The following is a 22,371-nucleotide window of genomic DNA, read 5'->3' on the forward strand; positions in this document are numbered from 1 at the left end:
AAAATTAACGTATTGGATTTCGTCGGGTGCGGTTGTTCTGCTGAAAAAAGTCGATTACTCAAGAAGTCGATCACTGTACTCGTTTTTGTCTTAATAGTAAGTATACATAGAATATTCATTGTGAAAGAGTTTAGCGGTGTAGAAATAGTATATGGAATCTTTTGAATAAACCTTACCTATGTACAATAGATTGCTTTTTCTTTAGTCTTACGATTAGAGATTTGTCCTAGCAACAGCTTTTCTTTTACTATAATTTATTGTCATAACTAGCTATAAATATATCACTATTCAATTTTAGTGTCATTCTTTTTCTTGTTTCCGAATCGTTTCACAAGTGTCTCGATCAAGTTCTGCCCAAACTGATTTCTCAAATGTAGAATAAGCTACGTTACTTTTTTTTTTTGAATTCGGATTCCCTTTCAAGAATTAAGTGTGCCGTTATCCAGGTATGCAATCCATCATCGGACGATTTTTTTTAGTGAATCGAGTCGAAAGAGGGAATAAAATTACAATAAAATGAGGTTTGAGGTTATTACAAAACGTGAATTGAAGAAAATTTCCATGACGACGATGGATCCGGACACCTAGTTAACTGGCAATTGACTTAATATTTGGATATTTTGTAGCGACGAATTATATAGATGAGTGCAGCTTGTGGGCTTTTGGAAGGGCAAACCCGTTGATATTTTATGGCAATGTGCTACGTTTCACCACTTCTTTCAGGTTTGATGTTTGTGTCTGAATTGTAGGTCGATAGTCTTATAGGTTACATATTTTTCGATGAGGATTTAGATTACACTATGGAGTGAGTATTTGTCATGTATTTGTTTCGCGGAAACTCTCCTCTTGGTTTGCGATAAATGATTTAGAAAACGTATTTACAGGAAACAACACTAGTAAAATTATAAAGAAAAACTTAAAGAATATAATATCAGAAAAAACTTCAACCTGAATCGCTGTGATGGAGGATGAAGTTTCCGGAAGGTGTTCCCGATGGTAGTCTTATTCAATAAATTACCAATCTTTATGAAGTGGTGGAAAAGTGAGTGCGAAGCTTTTGTATTGATCGTTACTTATCTCTAAACACTTAACCTAAGGCTTTCGTGAACAGTTTTTTCATCGTCATCGCTCGGAATTGCAGTCTCTGGGAAATCTCACTGCCTAACATACAAGTGAATAAATTCAAACAAAAAGCTCATAGTTGAATTGCATTTCTTTTAGCCTTCTACCGGAGAAAAGAAAAGAATCAGCTAGACTTTTGAAAAACTTCAATCTGTTCGACCGGTGGACCCCTCGAGTAGCATTTTTCCACGCATGACAACCGATTTTCTTGACTCGTTTTCTTCTCGCTCTAACAAATCCATATAAAAATTTCTCTCTCTTATACACAAACAAAATAAAGTTTCATCTGTTTCGCGGGGCGGTGTCTCAGTACAGGTTTTCGTCTATGACTTAGTTCGTGTCGGCCACTTCGATGTCGTTATCGATCCGCGATGAGCGGATTCCGGTCTTGCCGGTCCACGGATAGATATCGGGACAGGGCTGGCACGTGCGCATGTAACGGACGCCAGATTTGTGCCACAGGTTGCATACCTTCGGGTTGTGCAGCGCTTGGACGGTCCTGTTGAGAAGAACAAAGAACGAAATGTCAGTTAGGCCACGCCCTCGTGAGTTCAGCGACAATCACTTACCGAGTAGTTGCACTGGAACGGCTGGAAAGAGTTGACGCGGGACAGAGGAGTCGGGTCGCGGACCCATTGCAGGGCCTGCCAGTTGGGTGATGATCCAGACGTCCTTCATGGCGTTGATCGTGTCCAGGAACTGTATGAAGCCCTCCTTATGGTGCGGCTGCGTGAACCAGGCTGCGTGATAGTACAATCCGAATGGTGCTCGGTTGGTGGTGTAGTGCCCGATCGAAGTTCTTCATGATCATCTTGTAGACACCGTCGGCGTCCGGCGGATTGGAGCAGGCGTCACCCATCGAGCAGCGGCCGCCGTTCAGGTCCTGCCACATCACACATAGGAACTTCCCAAACACCTGCGAAGACGAAGGGAATGTGGTTTGTTTAAAGGGGTTTCTATGATATGATTTGGATTGAATTTGGATTGGATTGGATTGGATTTGGATTGGATTGGATTGGATTTGGATTGGATTTGGATTTGGATGGATTTGGGATTTTGGATTTGGATTGGATTTGGATTGGATTTGGATTGGATTTTGGATTGTGGATTTGGGATTGGATTTGGATGGATTTGGGATTTGGATTGGATTTGGATTGGATTTGGATTGGATTGGATTGGATTTGGATTGGATTTGGATTGGATTTGATTGGATTGGATTGGATTGGATTGGATTTGGGATTGGATTTGGATTGGATTTGGATTGGATTTGGATTGGATTTGGATTGGATTGGGATTGGATTGGATTTGGATTGGATTTGGATTGGATTTGGATTGGATTTGGATTGGATTTGGATTGGATTTGGATTGGATTTGGATTGGATTTGGATTGGATTTGGATTGGATTTGGATTGGATTTGGATTGGATTTGGATTGGATTTGGATTGGATTTGGATTGGATTTGGATTGGATTTGGATTGGATTTGGATTGGATTTGGATTGGATTTGGATTGGATTTGGATTGGATTTGGATTGGATTTGGATTGGATTTGGATTGGATTTGGATTGGATTTGGATTGGATTCGGATTGGATTTGGATTGGATTTGGATTGGATTTGGATTGGATTTGGATTGGATTTGGATTGGATTCGGATTGGATTTGGATTGAATCTGGATTTTCGTAGATTCTCGTAGAATTTTTGATGTTCCGACACTCACCTGGATAACTCTTGGTAGGGCAAGGAGGAATCATACAGTCGTGGAAGATCTTGTAATCCAGCGTGTAGGGCCAGCTAGGCGGGCGGTTCTCGTACACCGGCATCGACGAGTCGTAGGTGAAGTTGAAGTCGTGCAACATCTTGAACATCTTGTTACCACCAATGGAAAGGAACGGAGCGCGCATTCCGCGGACATCCTCCAGCTTAACGCCACCGTACGCAGAGAGAATCTCCCGCTGTCCGGCAATTTCACGGGCCCACTTCTTCGGCGAGAACGCCTCACCGAAGCTGTGCCTGTAGTTAACAAGAAAGTCCGAATTAGTAATCTACACTCATAATCTTGAATCGAATCGCGAAACTTACGACACTGTGTGGGATGCCATCTCGGTGTCCATCGGCGTACAGGTTCTGTACTTGGCTGTAGTCGGTCCACTCGTGCGACACGTAGAAGGTGGCCGAGATGGGGCACCCGTTCGGGTTGACACGGCCGCGCTCGAACAGATCCTGGTAGAGCTGTTTGTTCAGATCGTTGACGGAATCGTCGAAGGTCAGCAACACAATCTGGGGCACATGTTCGACCGGAAGTTCTCCGGGGACGTCCTTTCCGCCGCAGTAGCAGTCCGGCAGCAGGCACACGTCCTTGCGGCACTTGGCAGCAGTCTTGTCCGGGGTCGGCTGTGGGTATAGAGGTTCTGGGCGGCTCGGTGGATAGCGGTAGATGTCGATGAACTCCTGCGCCTTGGAAACGATGTTCTGTGCGGGCTTCAGCGTCGGGCGAGCACGTCTGTGACGAATACAGGTATAAGGTTAGTATCGGAGAGGTCTCCAACGTAGTGGCTCAACTTACGGTGGATGGGTTCCTCGGTTGGCGGAGACAGTCGACTGAGTATCGGTGATGTACTGCTGGTTTCCGCGATTACGGTTGCTGTTGCTGTTACTGCTACCTCTACAAATTCGTGTGAATAAGGTTGGCCAATACGTAGGAAATAGAGAACAAGAACGGCAATTAGTGAAAGTCTACCCTTTACATTCCGCATAATTCGTTTCCAAGCTTTTTTGTTCAACAACATCTACTGCAGATTAGTACGAAGCACTGAATGAGATTACACATTGGGACCACTGTGGATCAGCTACGGCTACGGCATGAGAAGTACAGGCCTGCTACCAATCACTTACAGCGAAGAAGGCCGGCGGTGCATGAGCTTGCAGGTTAGAGAGCTAAATAAGCTGACAGAGGAGGCGCAAGTAGATAATCTACGTAAAGGTATTAAGGTATTAGGAGGCTCGGTGGTGATGTTTGGTGAATATAAGTCAGAGTTGTGGCGTGGAACGAAGCCGATGCTTGATGTGGTCGATCCAAATCAATGTCGATACTTATTGTCGAACTCCTAATGCTACTGATTGAGTTTCTAGGATTACGAGCGGTACAAAAAAGTTAGCAAAGACTAGATAATGTCTTACAAGTGCACGATTCGGAGGGAGAGTAGAAGAGCGCAGGATTGCACGCGGAAGTGAGAAGGATGGTGAGTCAGAACGGGAAAGGTCGTTGAGGTGGGATATTCTCAGGATCGATGAGATGTGAGGTTAAGAGTGTTTTTTTCTCGGTGTGGTGGGGGAGTAGTGTTTGGTGTCTGGCGGTTTGGAACAGTAAAAGGATGCAGTGTATAGGAGATACCGGCGAGTGTGGGTGGATAAATTCCGATTAGGAGGTGATGGTTTTAGCCAGCCGCACAAACTAGATGGAAAAAACGAAAGTGTAGATCGAGAGGTACTAAGGTATTATGAAGAAATTCGCTTGATCTGAGAAAGCGTTTGAGGCGTTATGTCTTTTGGATAGTTTTCCGTTGTGAACTGGAGATTTCAGTACGGATGGTATTGACGACAGTAGTTGCCGGAAATAAGTGTCCTCGGGTGCAAGTACGATACTTTGACGGCCTTCAATCTACAGATGAGTTCCTCAGCGACTGAGGTTGGCTAGTGGTGATTGTGATGCTACGTGATGGATAACAATAGGGTTAGACGTATACGGACAGTTTTTTTTCTTTGGATATACATGATCTGGGACTGACGGAAGTACGTGGTGTCATAGTGGAGTACTTCGTGGTTCGTTTACCCGCATCATTTTTACCCTTCCCTTTTATCCTTCAGTTACATGCTTGAAATATTACTGAGGTGGTTCTACTGAACAGATAGCACCTGGAAATTCAGGTGGAAGCTGCCTTCTTTGAGAAGTTATAATGTTTGGCTCAAGATATGCCAAATACAGAGACCCGTAACTTAAAAATTAGGTAGTGTATACTTTTGATAATTAGATTTTTTTGCCGAAACGAGAGTTTCTAATTTTCTCGAGATTCGACTTCCCGGGAAATAATTTTCGAGAAATTCTTAAAACCGTGAAAAGCATATTTCAAGTATATTATATTTTATTCTCGTAAATTTTTTATTTTTTGTTTTTTATCGTTTTGATAAGTCATTTATTTCAGTTTCCCCAAAAAATCTGCTGTTTTCGTTTTGAAAGCTAGGCAGCAAAAGAAAAAAGTTCACATTATCAGCAAAAGTCCAAATCGAGTTCATCTCGCCAAATCGCATGAAGTTGAAATAATATTTGCCAGCACTCAATCATTTTTTCAAGGACTAGAATAAAAAAACAACCCTGGCAACACTGTACTGCCGTTCTATGCATATTTGTCCCGCGGTCCATAAAGTTTACATAGAACATGGGGACAAATAGGTTTAGAAGGGCAGTGTACTTTTTGGAAATTGTTCAATAAGAGTTTTGAATGATAAAAAAAAAGAAACATAGTAGTAAATTTCTGAGTGTTATACATAAGATGTATCTGATTATCCTTTTTGATGCTTTCGGACTGGTATGTTTCGCATTGGGGGATTTTTTGGCAATGCAGTCTTAGGAGCAATTAAAACGACAAAATGTGTTCTATACCCGACATTTCAATGGTCTATGCCATCTTTCTCAAGGGTTCTATTAACGAATTAAAAAACAATTTATACAGTCGAAGCTTGTTATAAAGACATCGCAAGGGACCGTCGTATTAGAGAAATGTCGTTATAGAGAATAGTGATAACATTAAAATATTTTCAAGGGTCCGAAAAATTGTAGCTATAGAGAGCTTTTGTCGTTATAAAAGTGGTCGCTATAACAAGCTTTGACTGTACATTTAAAAGGTCACAAAGATGTACAATCAAGAAATGAAAAAATTTACAGAAAAGGTCGTTCTTTATCACGTGGGACGTTATACACATTCAATATCGTCAAAATTTTACAAAAATGCCATCAATTTTCTACAATTTAACAATCAAACGTACAAAATACAATTTAAAATTACTTACTATTAATTTAATCGAACAAAAAACTTACAGGAAAATGTTTTGATATGGTGGGTCACTACTCTAACTAATCAACAGTCATTTCGTATTTACATGTAAACATTTGAATAGAATATTGTGTGCAAGTTATGTATGGTTTATATCACAGCGGAACAATTTTTTGCCTCAAGCACCAGAATACCGCTGTTTACTTAATTTGAGGTCGCTGAATCTATCTCCGTTTTCAAAAAAGTCGTAGCACGTCTGGTTTTTGACATATTGACAATTGAAAATGCATTATTTATTGATTTTAGTCAACTTGCATGCGAGCTCTCCAGCTTGTATGCTGATTTATGTGCTTAATTTACTAACAGAAATCAGATTTTAGGTTCTGAAGCATACGGAACAACAAAGTTTGTATTAATGTCGTCAGTCATAAGCTATTTTTTATGATTTTGAAATATTGCTGTGTGTGTTTGAAATGCAAATATCTAATGCGCACGCAAATAAAACCGTTCCCAAAAATAGGCACTATCAGTCACGAATCCTGGAACAAGCTTATTTTCGGTTTACGAAAATACACCATGAATAAAAATCACAGTATCGGGAACAAAGTTCCACAAAACATACGTAACGCCTGCTGAAGTGATCACTGACCGCTTGAAGAAATCATAGAAACGTGATATTTGTTCTGATAAATAAGAACTCCATTCACGAAAACAAGAACGCTGTGCTGGATCGCGTTCTGGTAATCCGTTATTTTAATGACAAATTTTAAGATCCCTTTCATTGCCCATTTTATGAAAGATATGTTTTGGACATGTTTTTCAAACTAGGACAAGCACAAAAATTTCCATTTATAGCACCATGGTTGTAAATAAACAGCTAGTACAACATTAAACAGCCCAAGAAACTGTATAATTTGAAGGAATAGCAAAACAAATTTCCATCGTCCGTCTCATTGAACAAGCCGCAACGCTATCGAAACGAAACATATCAGCTTCAAAATCATTCCATTTGAGCAACAGGCAGCTTTTTTAGCAGGAGCGACGTCTGGATAAGTAATATTTAAGCAATAATTCACCTGAACCTAAACATAAAGCTGAAAAAAGAAAGTTTCAGCCAGAAAATGAACTGCAGTTTTGCACTCGGGTCTCTTTTGTTGACTACTAGGTTTTGCGCATGCGTTATTATTGTTGACAGCGCGCGTGAACAGAGTTCACACTGCCAGGAACCAAATCACAAATATGAATTTAAGGTTTTACGATATCGTGATTTTAAAATCATGGTGTATGAAGCGTTACGAAACGAAGGTGACAGAATGCAGACGAGAAATTTGTTCCCGAACTAGTGAAAACAGTTCACGAAAATCAGATGGGTTGAATCACGATGACAGGATCCAAATCACGAATCGCATAAGCTGTGTGTTCTGTTTCCTATGATATTTTGTTCACGAATATCAGAACGGATTTTTTTACGTGCGGGAACACCAAACGCGGTAAGATTTTTCACAAGCAATGCGATGTCAAAGATAGATTTTTCTTACCTAGGGCGGCGGTGATTCATATACTCGTTGCTAGGTGTCCTTTGATTGTTTTGTGTTACCGCATTCGAAGGACGTTTAGTCGAGATTTGCATCTCAAATGCAAACAGCAATATATCGTATTTGGCCATAAAGATGAAACAATTGCTGCAAACATGATGAAAAATGAAGCTATTTCAATCAAACTATGTCTTACACAAAAGTTTGAGTCGTATTTTGCATGATCGGTGGATTGAAATGCCAAAAAATAATAAATCTTAATCAAAATTTCACTCATACACCAATGAAACCAATCTTTTCTGCATCTATGACAGAATTGTGACCTGCTAAAAACATTTCTGAGAACAGCATCGATTTCAGCAATCCCAAATTTACTGGAGACATCTAATTTGATCTTTGAAACTGTTTTTGTTTTTGAGTTTTTGTTCCGCTGTTTGTTATATCCATCGATGGCATATAAGAATAAAAAATCACACAAGTTTCGTTCAAAAACCTCTATCACATCAAAAATTGCTCAGATTTGAGTTTTAAAACGAGCTGTTACCAAAAAAATAAAAAATAAAGAGCAAACTTAAAGCTGTCGTATGGGCTGAAATTTGAAAAATTAAAAAAATGTATCAATAATTAGATCGCAGGAAAACTTGTTTTGAAGTAGTTCAGAAATTAAAAAAAACTTTTTAGCTTTATTTTCAAATATGATCTTCAAATAATCCAAACTTTGAGTTTATATTCGTTTGTTCCTTTTAGAAAACCCCACGATTCAAATGATTTTTTGAAAACAGCGATGCACTATGGTCAAGAAAGCAGCTTTACGTGGAAAGCATTTTGAGCTTTAGAATGAAACATTAGACGAAAACGGTCTATTAAAAAGCAGGGAATGTCTGAAAACCCAGTGCTGTACAAAAAACTTGCGTGCCATTCCGGAATTAATTGTGCGTCTCCCATTTCTTGCGAGTAAACTCTACACAGGGTGCAGGAGACAATTTGTTTTTGTGCGAGACAAAGCGAAGCACAATCACTACTCTTTCGTTTCAACACAGAAATTCCATCTAGAAAAAATTCAGCGAGGTATGCTTTGAAAGCGGACAAGCGTAATAAGTGCTCTGCAAAAACTTATAGTTGTGGACATTAATACATTTGGTAAAGTCAGAAACGTAAGGTGATAATGAATTATGCTCATTGTGTTTAAGAGTATTGACAATCACATATTAGAAAAATGAATTCAGGTGGTATTTTCGACCGGTGTACGAAACGCAAAGAATGAAAATGAGACAACTAGATACCACGCACTCCACTGTATATTGCGAATCAGCACTGCCAGGGTGCAGTGCAGAAAATGTACTCGTGTACGTCTCTTTCGAATTAAGGTGCGGTCTCGCAGCAGCGCGTGTAATATCGAAAGAGATTTGAGTCGCACCATATATTGCTACAAAGATGTTCGTACTATTCGGCCCTTTTTGGTGTTCCTGAAAATTAAGTTGTTCACATTTTCATTGGAATGGTATAACTAACTTTCTTATTTGGGATGGTACACAAATTAATGTCAAGCTAAATTTCAACTTTTTTGACCCCTTCTCCCCCTTTGTCACGTTTTTTGTATGTCTTACTCTCCAAAAAATTGGTAAGACTTGTCACGCTTAATATCCTCCCCTCCTAAGAGCGTGATGTAATTTCTAATTACATTCCCCTTTGTAGAAATTATAGTATACATGTTTCAGCAGAGTTGAAGACCATTTAATTTTAGGCAACTCTGCCTGAAAAAGTTTTTTTGTAGCTGACTAATTTAGAGCTTAGGGGTCGTCCATAAACCATGTGGACATTTATGGGGGGAGGTGGGGTCTAGTCAATGACCACGGTCCATACAAATTCACAAATAACCACGAGGGGGTGGGGGGAGGGTTACTGAAAATTCAAAAAAATGACCACGTGGTTTAATGGACAGACCCTTATTTCCTATAGTGACATAGGGTGGTCCAAAGAAAACTAGTTTCTGGCTCCAGCGTTATCAATTCTAATATACCATCAAAGTAGGTAATGAAAAACTTTTAGAGCTTTGAAAAATGCTTAATTTCGTGAATGTTGCTATCTCTTTCCGTTTGGAGGCTCTGCACGAAAATTATTCTCTCTTTTTCACTCCTTCGTGAAACTAGTAAAACAACAAGGCCAGTGAACGTCAAAATCCCATACAAAATCAAAAACAGTACAGAGCCCCATTGTGTTCTTGCTGGCGAAAACACGTCTACTGTGATTGTGAATATCTCAGCTCCAAACATTAAAAATATTAGGTATTTTATTGGTTGCACGACTGTATATTGAATGTTATGGTTGAAAATGACAATTCAGTCTTCTGATTTAATAAAAAACAACTACCGTAAAACGGGGTAACTTTGATAGTTTTTTCGAAGAAAAACTTGAATATTTATGGATGCTGTTTCAAAGAATTATAGTTTATATTTTTAAAACAAGTACTGGCATCCTAGCTATCGATTGCTGTTGATAGAATGCCCAAAAGATTTGTTTTGAATTGATATATAATTTTCATATAATCGAAAGTTGGTTTCTGTTTTGGGGTAACTTTGATAATGAAGTATGCATCGAACAAAATTGAATGGATTACGAACATTTGTAGGGCATTGCATACCTAGGCGTTTAACGATATATGGAAATGTCTGACTTAGATTACAAAAATGGTTCCAGTTTGTGAAAATGCTTTTCGCTAAGAGATTTGAGACCATATTCAAGTTCTATGATAACTAGGCTGTCAACGATAAGCGGCCAACTATTTAAAACTACATCAAATAGTGCTCGTAGAACAGATTGTTTGTAAGCGTTTCGAAAATGCTAAAATTGTGTACATTTTAAATATTTGTATAAAAAGCCTCAAATGTTCTCGATTCAAATGAAAACAGCTCTTACATGAAGTGTCATACTAATATTCTTCATTTTTGCATTCGTTTTGCTTAGCTTAGCTTAGCTTAGCTTAGACTGACTACACATATCAATGGTTGCTATTCCGTGATTGACCGAAGTCAGTGAAAATGCACAAAGAATCAACTAGAAGTTTGGGCTGGGATTGGCCATAATCTTCTTCAATGTGCATAATTCAGTGCCTCTATTTATACAGGGTCAATAACGGCGCCGGCCACGTCCTTGCAGTCAGGTGGGATTTGGGGAAGGAATGTTAGTGTGTAACCTTTGCTATTTGGAGACCGTGTTTGCCTCTGCATCTCCGCAAAGGTTACTGGGAGGGATGTTTGTTAATGGGGAGGATCGTTGGGTCACAGGATTCACTTTGATAAGCGATTAGACCATGATAAACGATTATTCGTGAGATATAAACATACTTAGAAATATAAAATTTTCGATTGACATGAAAAATTTTCAAGTAAGAGAAAAATAATGCCGTTACTTGAAGTGACGAACCATTCAAAGTTTGTTGAACAAATTAGCTAAAAGCAACATTCCTACAGGATATTTTACTCAAATTTGAAAAAAAATATCGATTGGCTAGACCATCACATAATATTCTTATGCCGACACTTACAGTGGCGATCCATTCAAAGTTTTTTGAATAAAATGAACGTTTTGCAAGTCTACACTTCTAGCACAGACCAAACCATTCAAAGCATTTTTTTATGTATAAAAATAAAGGTAAGTGATTTAATACAAAAAATATAAAACAATAAAGTTATGAATAAGAGTTTATGTCGACACTCACAGTGACGAACCATTCATAGTTTGTTGAAAAATCATATTTTATGTAACGATTAAATGTGCGGTCATACATATTTTATAGACTTGAAAAAAAAGGCATGAAACGAGCTCACCGATTGATCCTTCATCCTTGATTGAGCAGCCCACAATCCACTTTCAGCTTCACTCGTGTGCTCGGCCATATAAAAGCACTCAGAAAAAAACGCGTCACCTGAGAGGAAAAAAAAACTGACGACTTCTCGGACTTTCTCGACGCACTGCCCGGCAGAAAAGAACGCGTCACCTGAGAGGGAAAAATAATGACGATTTCTCGGGCTTTCTCGACGCACTGCCGGCAGAAAAGAACGCGTCACCCGAGAGGGAAAAAACTGACGACTTCTCGGGCGTTCTCGATGCACTGTTCGGACTTTCTCGACGCACTGCCCGGCAGAAAAGAACGCGTCACCCGAGAGGGAAAAAACTGACGACTTCTCGGACTTTCTCGACGCACTGCCCGGCAGAAAAGAACGCGTCACCTGAGAGGGAAAAATAATGACGTTTCTCGGGCTTTCTCGACGCACTGCCCGGCAGAAAAGAACGCGTCACCCGAGAGGGAAAAAACTGATGACTTCTCGGGCGTTCTCGATGCACTCTTCGGACTTTCTCGACGCACTGCCCGGCAGAAAAGAACGCGTCACCCGAGAGGGAAAAAACTGACGACTTCTCGGCGTTCTCGATGCACTGTTCAGACTTTCTCGACGCACTGCCCGGTAGAAAAGAACGCGTCACCCGAGAGGGAAAAAACTGACGACTTCTCGGACTTTCTCGACGCACTGCCCGGCAGAAAAGAACGCGTCACCTGAGAGGGAAAAATAATGACGATTTCTCGGGCTTTCTCGACGCACTGCCCGTCAGAAAAGAACGCGTCACCCGAGAGGGAAAAAACTGACGACTTCTCGGGCGTTCTCGATGCACTCTTCGGACTTTCTCGACGCACTGCCCGGTAGAAAAGAACGCGTCACCCGAGAGGGAAAAAAACTGACGACTTCTCGGACTTTCTCGACGCACTGCCCGGCAGAAAAGAACGCGTCACCCGAGAGGGAAAAAACTGACGACTTCTCGGACTTTTCTCGACGCACTGCCCCTCATTTTTGCATTCGTTTTGCTTAACCGATTAACAGAAATTATGATATTTCGTTTAGTATGTGGGTGCGGGTACTCACTATCAAAGTTACCCGCATTATCAAAGATACCCCGTTTTACGGTATATGTTTCTGTTGTCATTGGATATGTTTCAATGATTCGAAAGTTTTGTTGTTTATCGTTAAAATGTTTGTTTAAACGTTCAATCCTCATTAGGGATTGTTTTCTCTATTAATTTAGTTATCAGATTGATCGGAATACATTCCACTGTTCTTAGCACAGGTGCAATTTTTCAAAATGACTGTTGTTGACGATCCTTGGAAAAGGTCGAATATAGGTCGAAACGCCGGACAACGAAAACATATAGTTGTTTTTGATTATTTCAACCCAAACCATATCAGGTTTATATGAAAATTACAAATGTATTATTTTTATAACCCTAATAAAATTTCTAGAAAAAGAGAATTATTGATCAGAAAATAAACTTTTGAATTAAAATCGATATTAACAATCTTTCCGGCATGAAAATTCGTGAATGTCGTGTTGTTCTTACGTTAGCACAAATCACACAAATTGATAATGAAAATTTGCATTTTTGTGTCTAAAAGTCATCCATTACGACTACTTCGACGAAAAGTTGGTATCAGAAAAAATAGAGTTAAACACATTTTTCTTGGACCACCCCACGTTAATTGAGGAAAAAATGCTCCAAATCGGTCAAATTTTAAGCTGCAGTTAAACTTTTGAAAGTTGATTAAAATATGATGTTCTATAACTTTAACTAAGAGTATAAGCCATTATTTTTGCAAATAAGAAAGTTGATGATATTGTTTATGTCATATTTTGGACCACCCTAGTTATAAAGAACACTGAAAAAATACTACAATTTTTTAAACAATTTTGTAAAAGACCGTTTTTGTCTAAAATTGTATAAAAATAAAAAATAATAATAAAATACATACGATAAAGATTTTCAAAGGCTATTGAAGTTTTCTGGTAAAAATTCTGGTGTTACAAGATTTTTTTATTAGAGGTGCAAAAATAACACATCTGCAATATGGTAGAAGCTCCGCTTTTGGATATACGCCAGCTAATCAGCATGAAACCTTTCGTGTTCAGTAGATCACATTCGCATAATAAAGATACATTCATTTTCTCGTCCGATTTGATTCAAAAAAATAAACAATTTGTTATCCTTTTAATTTTAACTCCTATACACCAAATCTGGCCAGCTATTCTCATAAGAAATCAATGTGATAGGCCAATTTAGGAATCGAAACTAAATCTCTGGTCGAAACTAGTTTTGGTGACCTATATTGACCAGCAAGATTTTTGAAGTTAAAATATGGTTTTAGCTCAGTTCCGATATTTTACATACATTATACGGATTGGAACCTTGCATTTTCCTTATTTGCTTTCCTAAAAGGGCTTCTCATATAATTTTAAATGACATTTTCCCTTAGGATGGCCAAAACCGGTGCTTTCACCCTAATATACTATTTGATTTTGGGCTTTTGAATCAGAGTTCCTCAATATCAGTTATATCAGCTGATAGCTGATGAACTAAAACTATCACTATCTCTTGTGAGTTATCACTTTGATTTGACAACGAACTGCAGTGATACGACATCGCACTCTAGATCATAAGCACTGCAGAATGAGTAATCACGTGGTAGGGGGACTGGGGGTAATTTGCCACGTTGAGAAAAACAGCGATTTTATATATGAATAATATTATTTTACGCTTTTGTTTAATTGTGGTCGGATAAACAAACATGTTTTCTATCAAATAGTAGAAACAGTTATCCATTTGAGCTTTTCTGGGGTGTATAAATTAATTAAAAAAAAAAGTTTGCTTAGTTGTATATGTATTGTATTGCAGGGGTAAAACGCCCTGCTTGAGTTCGGCGCACATGCACCAATCATGTTGTTTATATGTTGCATACATCAGGGCGTTTTTAAGATGTTATTGTTCAATACCGTACACCCCCGTTAATTTGAACGGTACTTCATGTAAACCATCGGGGTTCATTTTTAATTTGAACATCTAGCCACCATAGAAACGTGTTTCTGGTTACCTCTTTGTTTTGTTTTGATTCTGCGTTCTGTTCCACAGTGTTCCACTTCGCTTTGCTCCGAACCATGAGCTAAATGACGTTTGAACCATTTTAATCTGAACGATGTGCAAATTAGCGTGGTACAAATCAAAAAGTGTTCAGATTAAATGTGGTCAAACCAACGGAAACCCCGGTAATAGTATACATGCTAATGCGAAATATGTACATTTGTAAGGTTCCAATTTGTGCGTAATTTCAACGTGCATTACGTTTGGTAGAATTTTAATTCAAACGGCTGTTTTGGTGTTATGAAATTGGGATGGGCGTTTTGCCCCATGAGTTAATTAAAGTTTAGGTCTTTTCAATAAGATTTTTTAACAGTAAAACAGTTTATTCGTCGTAAATATTCCTGGTTGTCTGGGCGCTGTTGGATTGACATCATGCTGTGGGAATGCTCAGATGTTTAAAAATTTTCGAATATTCGAGTTCATGCGTTAACAAGAAAAATAAAAATAATATGAATCGCAAAATTATATTTGAAAAAACAAAAACAATATTGATAAAAATTGAGAGATGTTGAAATAAATAAATAATCTTCTTCCCCCTCTATGCATTCACTGGTATCCATGAAAATACCTTGAACTGTTCTGGAATTTGATTTTATCCACTCTCAGTTTGATTAAAAGTTTTGAAATATCCAAGGAAACGTATCGACATTAACGACCTATTTTTTCTGATGGTCGCATAGGAGTTGATACTTACTGTGTAAAAAGCTTATTTTGAGATCTGTGTTTGATACGGACTTCGCCAAATGCTACCAATTTCTGTGATAATTCTGTCTTGAAGTGGAAGAACAAGAGAATATAGTTCTAATGAATCATAATTACCAATGCACATTGTCGGGTTCCATTTAAAGTGGCGGGCAAAACTACCAAAATGTTGTTTGAGATTTTCATGTTTTCTATCATTTAAGATATACCTCGTGTGTTATATTAGTTATGTTCCTTAATTGAAATGGAACTAAATTTAAATTTCTATGACTTTTATGGTGGCAAATCGGCTGAAGTCAAAAAATTGAAAAAATGTAACAATAAAATAAAGTACAAAATTTATTATTTTTAGAAATGCAATATTTTCCCAAAGTAACGCACTATCTGGAAGCTATTGGTTTAACACTTTTATCGAGCATGAGGATGTTGAAGTTTTAATACCATGCAATATTACACTTTGATAATTTGATGATTTTGAACATGAAAAACAATTTGTGTCGCGCCATGTCGCCGCCATTTCGAATATTTGCACATCAAAAAAGCATCCTTATATCTATAAAAAACGTTTAAATTTTTGCAGAAATTTACTGGCCTTCCTTAGCCGAGTGGTTAGAGTCCTCGCTACAAAGCAAAGCCATGCTTGAAGGTGTCTGGGTTCGATTCCCGGTCGGTCCAGGCTCTTTTTCGTAAAGGAAATTTCCTTGACTTCCCTGGGCATAAAGTATCATCGTACCACACGATATTCGAATGCGAAAAATGGCAACTTAGGCAAAGAAAGCTCTCCAGTTAATAACTGTGGAAGTGGCTCATAAGAAAACTAAGCTGAAAAGTCGGCTCTGTCCCAGTGGGGACGTCAATGCCAAGAAGAAGAAATTTACTGATTTTCAAGTTAGAGCTATTTGAATAATACAATATTGATTATATACTTTGATGATATATTTCATACAAAGTTTCATTCAAATATGTTTAACCACTCTTTATACAAATTTTGATCACACACAAACAACACAATTTTTAATAAAAAAACTTTAATGAAAAAAAGTTACGTAAATGTGAAAAACCCCTCTGAAACAATAAAAACGCCAAATAACATATTCAGATTACATATTTCATCAATTAGGCGATAAAACTAGTTTTGGCCCAAACTTCTTTTTTTTCGACCATTGTGCAATGGTGTTTTCAAAATATTCCTACCCGTACAGCACATTATTACTAATTTCATTAAAAAGCAAACAGGTCCATTTTACCTCATGAGTGCATTTTGGACCACTTGACACTACGATGAACCACTACAGTGCCAAACATAAATTGTAATATCACGTTATTTAGCTCCAATTCAGTTTCATCGCATATACCATATTGATACAATTACATTTTTTAAGTTGCACAAAACCAGCTGCGCTCCTGAAAACCGGACTCTTGCAATCGATGGAACCGGCTTGAGAAATTTGCAAAATAGATGTAAAAGTTTGAACCAGGATTTTAAGGTGAAACATCTCGGAATCAAGATGGCCGTCAACATGGCCGACTTGTGACCCTACTCGCGTTTTCAAAAGCACAAAATGGAGAAATAGTAGGCAAACGTTCCTGAATCTTCTTTATTTTAAGCTTTCTGCTAGTGCACAAAGCCAAAATAAAAAGTGCACTGTTGTTGGAGGGCTTTCCTTCGCGAGATTTGTGCCTTTGAAAGTTTTAGTGCAATATCAGAAGTTAAATTCCAAGCTGTTTCACCTTAAACCCTGTTCTTAGTCTTGATAGTTGCGTCCGATAGCTCTCGGTCATTTCATCACGCTAAGAGAAGTGAGTTCAAGTTGTTACAGTTCCTTAGCAACTTCGTTGATCTCGAATCCGATAAAGTTTTGAGCGGAATATTGTAGTACAACGTAACATAGCCAACAATTACGTCTATCGATATTAATTTATTTCTTGCTGTGTACGCATGCCAACATCTTTAAGGATTTTTGGAGATTTGAGAGTTTGGTCACTCCCAACTGAAGAGCTATATATACTACATTCTCCCCATAAAATTTCACCCTTAACAAGGGATCTCTAATTCGGAGCGTGGTATTGATTTTATCATGCTTTTTCAAATCTTTCTTCAGATGCAAAATTTCTTGAATTTTTGCAACCACTTTCAAGACTTTTGGAGACCACCCAGAAAGTTTATCATTATTTCGATCTCTTAGAACATGTCATCATACATTTTTAAGCGATGCAGAAAAAAGTGTTCCAATCATGCAGTTATAAATTTCGATTCACTATTATCTAATGAAATGCAATGAATATACGCAAGATGCACTCTCATGTAACTCACACCCATACCGTACTCAGTGACAACCTTGTTTTACAATCACCAAATGATGGTAAGCGAGCGATAAAAAGCGTTGGTGAAGCAGAGCCCAGAATCATCTGCCGTCATGTTGTTTCTTTAGATTCGGTTTCTTTCGCAGCTTCCGAAAGATTCAGTCAACATTCCGTCAGTCCCTAATCCAGATCCGTTTACACGCTAAAATAACTGTCCAGTTAAATCTTTTCTACTGAGTGAACTTCTACCATATGGACTACTCTACAACGCTACACAATCTCCAGAAGCGGTAGCCTTTGAAGTTCTTCCCCTAGTCTGATTCGTATTTATCTAGATTTTCTAACAAAACTAATCACCAATTTAGCAAACTAAACCATCTCAACTGAGTAACTACGGAGCTTCATCTGTAAAAGGTGATGGCTGACAGGGAGCTCTACTAAGAACGGTGAAAATATCGAAGACAAGATTAAGAAAAAAGGGGTAGTAAAAGATGTGAAAGTGTTGTTGAATTATATGGTAAGTGGTGGCTTTTGGTTTTTAGACTAGATAACTTTTGGCAGAGCTGGTGGTGATTTGGCGGGTTGGTGTTTTAGTACCACAAAATGGAAACAATCAACTAGCGGCAACTTGCAAACGTGAGTAGATATGTTTTGGGTTAGCAAATTGGTTCGTTGCTTTCTATGAGATGCTCTAAGTATGCGTACAATGCATTTTTGTTCGCTTTTGTTGCTTTGGTATTGGTTATGCGCAATAGAAGTAGAAGAAGATAAAACAAACGAAAACAACAACAAATAAATGAGAGCGTAGATTGATTTGCTTGAATTGTTTCAGTACCTCGAGGGGATTTCGTTGCACTTGGCGGGAAAGTGAGTTTTCTGTACATTGTATGCTTTTCCCGGCTGACGGACGGTTTGCTATATCGGCGTGGCAGCTGTGCGGCCGCAATCGTGGTCTTTATGGCATTATTGACCCTGGATGCGCGCGGTGGGAGCTTGTTTATGGAGAGTGTTGTGGGTAAGCGAGAGGTGGTTGTGGAGGTGGTGGATGAGGTCGTACTGGGTGCTCAACATGGAAGTAGTCCTTGGTCCAAGGTCTTCGGTGGTCGTCGAGGGTACGTCTTCGGTTGGTGGTTGTGGTGGAGGTGGTTGGGGAACTCGGAACATCCGTGGACGTTGTGCTGGTCAGGTTGAGTCGTTTGCGTTATCACAGTGGTGGGAGTATAGCGTGCCGTGGGTAGTTCGGTAGTGATGGTCGTGGAGTATCGTTTGTTTGACCGATACAGTGGTTTGTAGGAGTTGGCTGTCCGGACGGTAGTGGTGGATGGTCGTCGTGGTCGTAGCAGCGCTGGTCGTCTCAAGATATGAATAAATCCGTAAACTCTACTTCGGGAGTTCCCTCATCCTCTTCTTCTTCCTCCTCTTCGTCTTCTTCGCGACTGGCGCTGTCGTCCTGCTGGTAGGACAACAGCTCCTTTCGGTGGGAATGTTCATTTCTGGCATCTCTACTGTCGCACGGATTTCTTCGTCGTAGACTCAGTCTTGCTGGAAGGTCCAAAAAGAGGTTCAATTCAGTCGAGGTCATATGGTAGCTAGTGTAGTACACGGGCTTGTCGGTAATCTCAACAATTTTTACGTGTTCGGTCACATTTCTCCGACGGGGTTGTGGTCTTTTTGAACACTTCATTGTCGTTGTCACTAAACGCGACTTATAGTGGGACGCTTTGACCGGTTGCGTCATCACTATCGTGACCGGACCGATCCGTGTCCGGATTCCGTTCAAATATGAACTAGTCGAGGACGCGATCACAGGCAACGCGGTTGGGCTCGCATGACGATCGGAGTACTCGGTAGATATGAAAGCACGGTGCTTTCAGTGTTAGTAAAAGGTACGAGAGTATTATTGTTACGATAGGCACCATTGAGGGAGGTAGGCCTTAGCCGGGTGTAAGTCCGTCTCGAGGGACCACGATTCCGGAGGCGATAGCGAGGAGTGGTTACTTCCTCGGAGTTTTCGGAAGATTTAGGCAGGTTGAAGACAGGCCTGTATCGTCCACGGTAGACTTCAGTGGATTTTGGGACCGAAGTCGATGTAGTGTCTTCGGTGATGTATGTGGAGTAGGTTGTAGAAACCGGAGTAGTGGTGGTTGTTAGTGGTGCTGTGGTAGTGGTGGTTGGTTCAGTAGTAGTGGTGGTTGTAGTGTAAGGAGTCGTGCTGCTGATAGTCGTTGGAGGCTCAGTGGTGGTGGTGCTGGTAGTAGGAGTTGTGCTTTCAGGGGTAGTGCTTGTAAAAGTTCGAGCAACAGTCGAAACTTGGAAGCACCTGTGTACAGGAAGTAATTTCTTAGGGGAGACTCTCTGGGAGTTTCTGTGGTGGTTCGGAAGATGTTAGAGAATACCCTTGAGGTCGAATAAGCGAATGCCTTATCAGAGGAAGGGGTTTGGCGTTGAACTTCGAGGCTTCTGAATGGGGACACCACAGGACGTGAAGAAGTAGTAGGTTCAAATGTTTTGTTCAGCGTTTCCTTGAGGAATAGACTTCGGGTGGTTGAACTTTGTATTACTTCAGCTAGTCGTTTACTGTCGGCAGCAGCGTTTGGTGGATGGGGTAGTTCGTGGGGGGAACCGCGTTGGAGGCAAAGTTTTTACACTTAATTGGTCTTGATAGCTTAGTTCAGATTTAGAGGGAATGAAAGAATCATCTGATTCCTGTTCATCGATTTCTTGAAGAGTATTTGTTTGAGGACTTGAAAAGACATTGTCCGGGTAGGATGGGACCCATTCGCTGGAAGAAGTTGGATCAGTGTCACGGAAGCTAACCTTCGTAGGTTTTGATGTTGAACTTGGGTAGTAACGAGGACGTGTAGGAGACAGTGTCGAACTGGGAGACAACCGTAGAACTTTACTGGTAGAAGCTGTTGTGCTAGGTTCAGTGGTGGTCGTCGTCGTTATCGCATCGGATTCAGTAAAGTGTGAATATCTAGGTTTGACGGAGGTGAATTCCACCGTTTCGACGGTACCCTTCGAAACTGTAGAACGGCCACCGATACCTGCGCTTAAAGTAAATCTGATGGACTTGTTGTTGTCGAAATGTTCAGGTCGAATTTCGTATCGCGTTGATTGGATGACGGGTTTGGGGGTGGTCATAATAAGCTCTTCAGGTCTTGAGCTTTCGGTGGAATAGCGTACCTGCTCCGGTCGCGCTTCGTAGCGAGGAGAAGATGGCGAGAAAGGGACACGTGTCGTAGTAGAACTATGACCCAATGAGGTACTAAGTGTAAGTCGAACTGTATTGTTTGCTGCAAACTGATCGGGGCTGACTACGTATCTTGGAGATTGAGTGGAGCTTGGATAGCTGGTTTCTGGACGCGAGTTTCCAAGACTGGTACTCAGTGTCAGTCGGATTGGTTGGTCTGGAATAAATTGGGAGGTTGGCTTAGCCTGAACTGGTGCAATTGAGGAGTACGCGAAAGCAGGTGCTGCAGTGGTGGATGTTGCGATGGTGGATTGTTGTGTAGCAGAAAGCGTAGTGCCAAGAGCTTTGAGAAAAGTGTTTTGACCGCGAGTTCGAGTAACGATCGGACCTAGATAGCTATCGTAATCGGGTATGGCCGGAGCTTTCGACGTAGGAATAGTTCGGGGGTTTGAAACTTTCCGGTTGAATGTCTGACAGAATGTAGCTTTGAATTCTTTGACGCTGAGTTACCGGACTCGGAGTAGTAGTGGAGGTCGTGGTGGTGGTGGTCGTGGTAGTGGTGGTTGAAGTTGTTGTGGGTTTTGGAGTACTTGTGGTGGTTGTCGTGGAAGTTGTCGTAGTCGGAGATTTGTTGAATGTATAGGAGAAGTAGTTCTGGGGAGGATCGTATGAAAAGGGAGAATCACCGCGAATTCCAGACGAACCGAAGTTAGAGGATGGAGGATTGACGGGGATTAATTTTTGGGTGATATATTTCTTGTCCGACGGATCATTGCTGCTATCGTTTTGCTGTTCATCGCCGTATTCGTACCTTGTCTTACTGAGGGGGTATTCTTCGTCGTCGTAGTAACTGTCTTCGGGAATGGGATGGAATTTGATTTCGGGAGGGACTCTGAGGGCTTTACTGTCACTGGCGTCACTGTCTAAGGGTGTGGGGTTTTTGGGAGAGGATTGTGTAGTCCTGGTCGTTGTGGTTTTTTGATGGTCTGTAAATGTTTGAGTGGCTGTACTGGCCGATCGGGCCGAGTTGTAGGAAAGTGGGGAGAAGGACACAAGGATGGGACTTTCCGTAGTGGTAGAGGGACCCGCGCGTGCTGCGAGTGTTAATATAATTGATTTGGGGGTTGATTTTGGCTTTTTTCATCCAATTGTGATGATCTGTTGGAATAGATAGCATTGGTTGGAATTTTAGAAATGATGACAATTGAAAATCAGTTTTTGGACAACATAGAATTAAGAGTTAGCGACAGGCGACAGCTAAAGGGTCTAAAGGTCCATCATTCGGAAGAGCTTTGAAGGGATTTCATCGTGTCTTTGCAATACTTCGAAGATCTTCCGAAATTGAGACAATCTAGGGGGTTAGCTTATTCTAATAAATTCCGCAAGGTTAAGACATTAAAGGAACTAGATTCCCGGAATTTGGGAGACAGGAAACCACAGTATTTTTCATTAGTAGCATGCTCTAATGGAAGACGGAGTTTAGAAGATTTAGACACAGATGGGATTG

At 40.1% G+C, this 22,371-nt stretch overlaps 1 pseudogene; it reads right to left on the minus strand.

Annotated features, from left to right (window-relative positions):
- Positions 1-1,292: 1,292 nt before the first annotated feature.
- On the minus strand, positions 1,293-21,958 carry LOC110680795 (annotated as a pseudogene).
- Between the last annotated feature and the right edge of the window lie 413 nt (positions 21,959-22,371).

This window comes from Aedes aegypti, unplaced genomic scaffold, assembly GCF_002204515.2.
Source record: "Aedes aegypti strain LVP_AGWG unplaced genomic scaffold, AaegL5.0 Primary Assembly AGWG_AaegL5_hic_scaff_1866_PBJ_arrow, whole genome shotgun sequence".
NCBI lineage: Eukaryota > Metazoa > Arthropoda > Insecta > Diptera > Culicidae > Aedes > Aedes aegypti.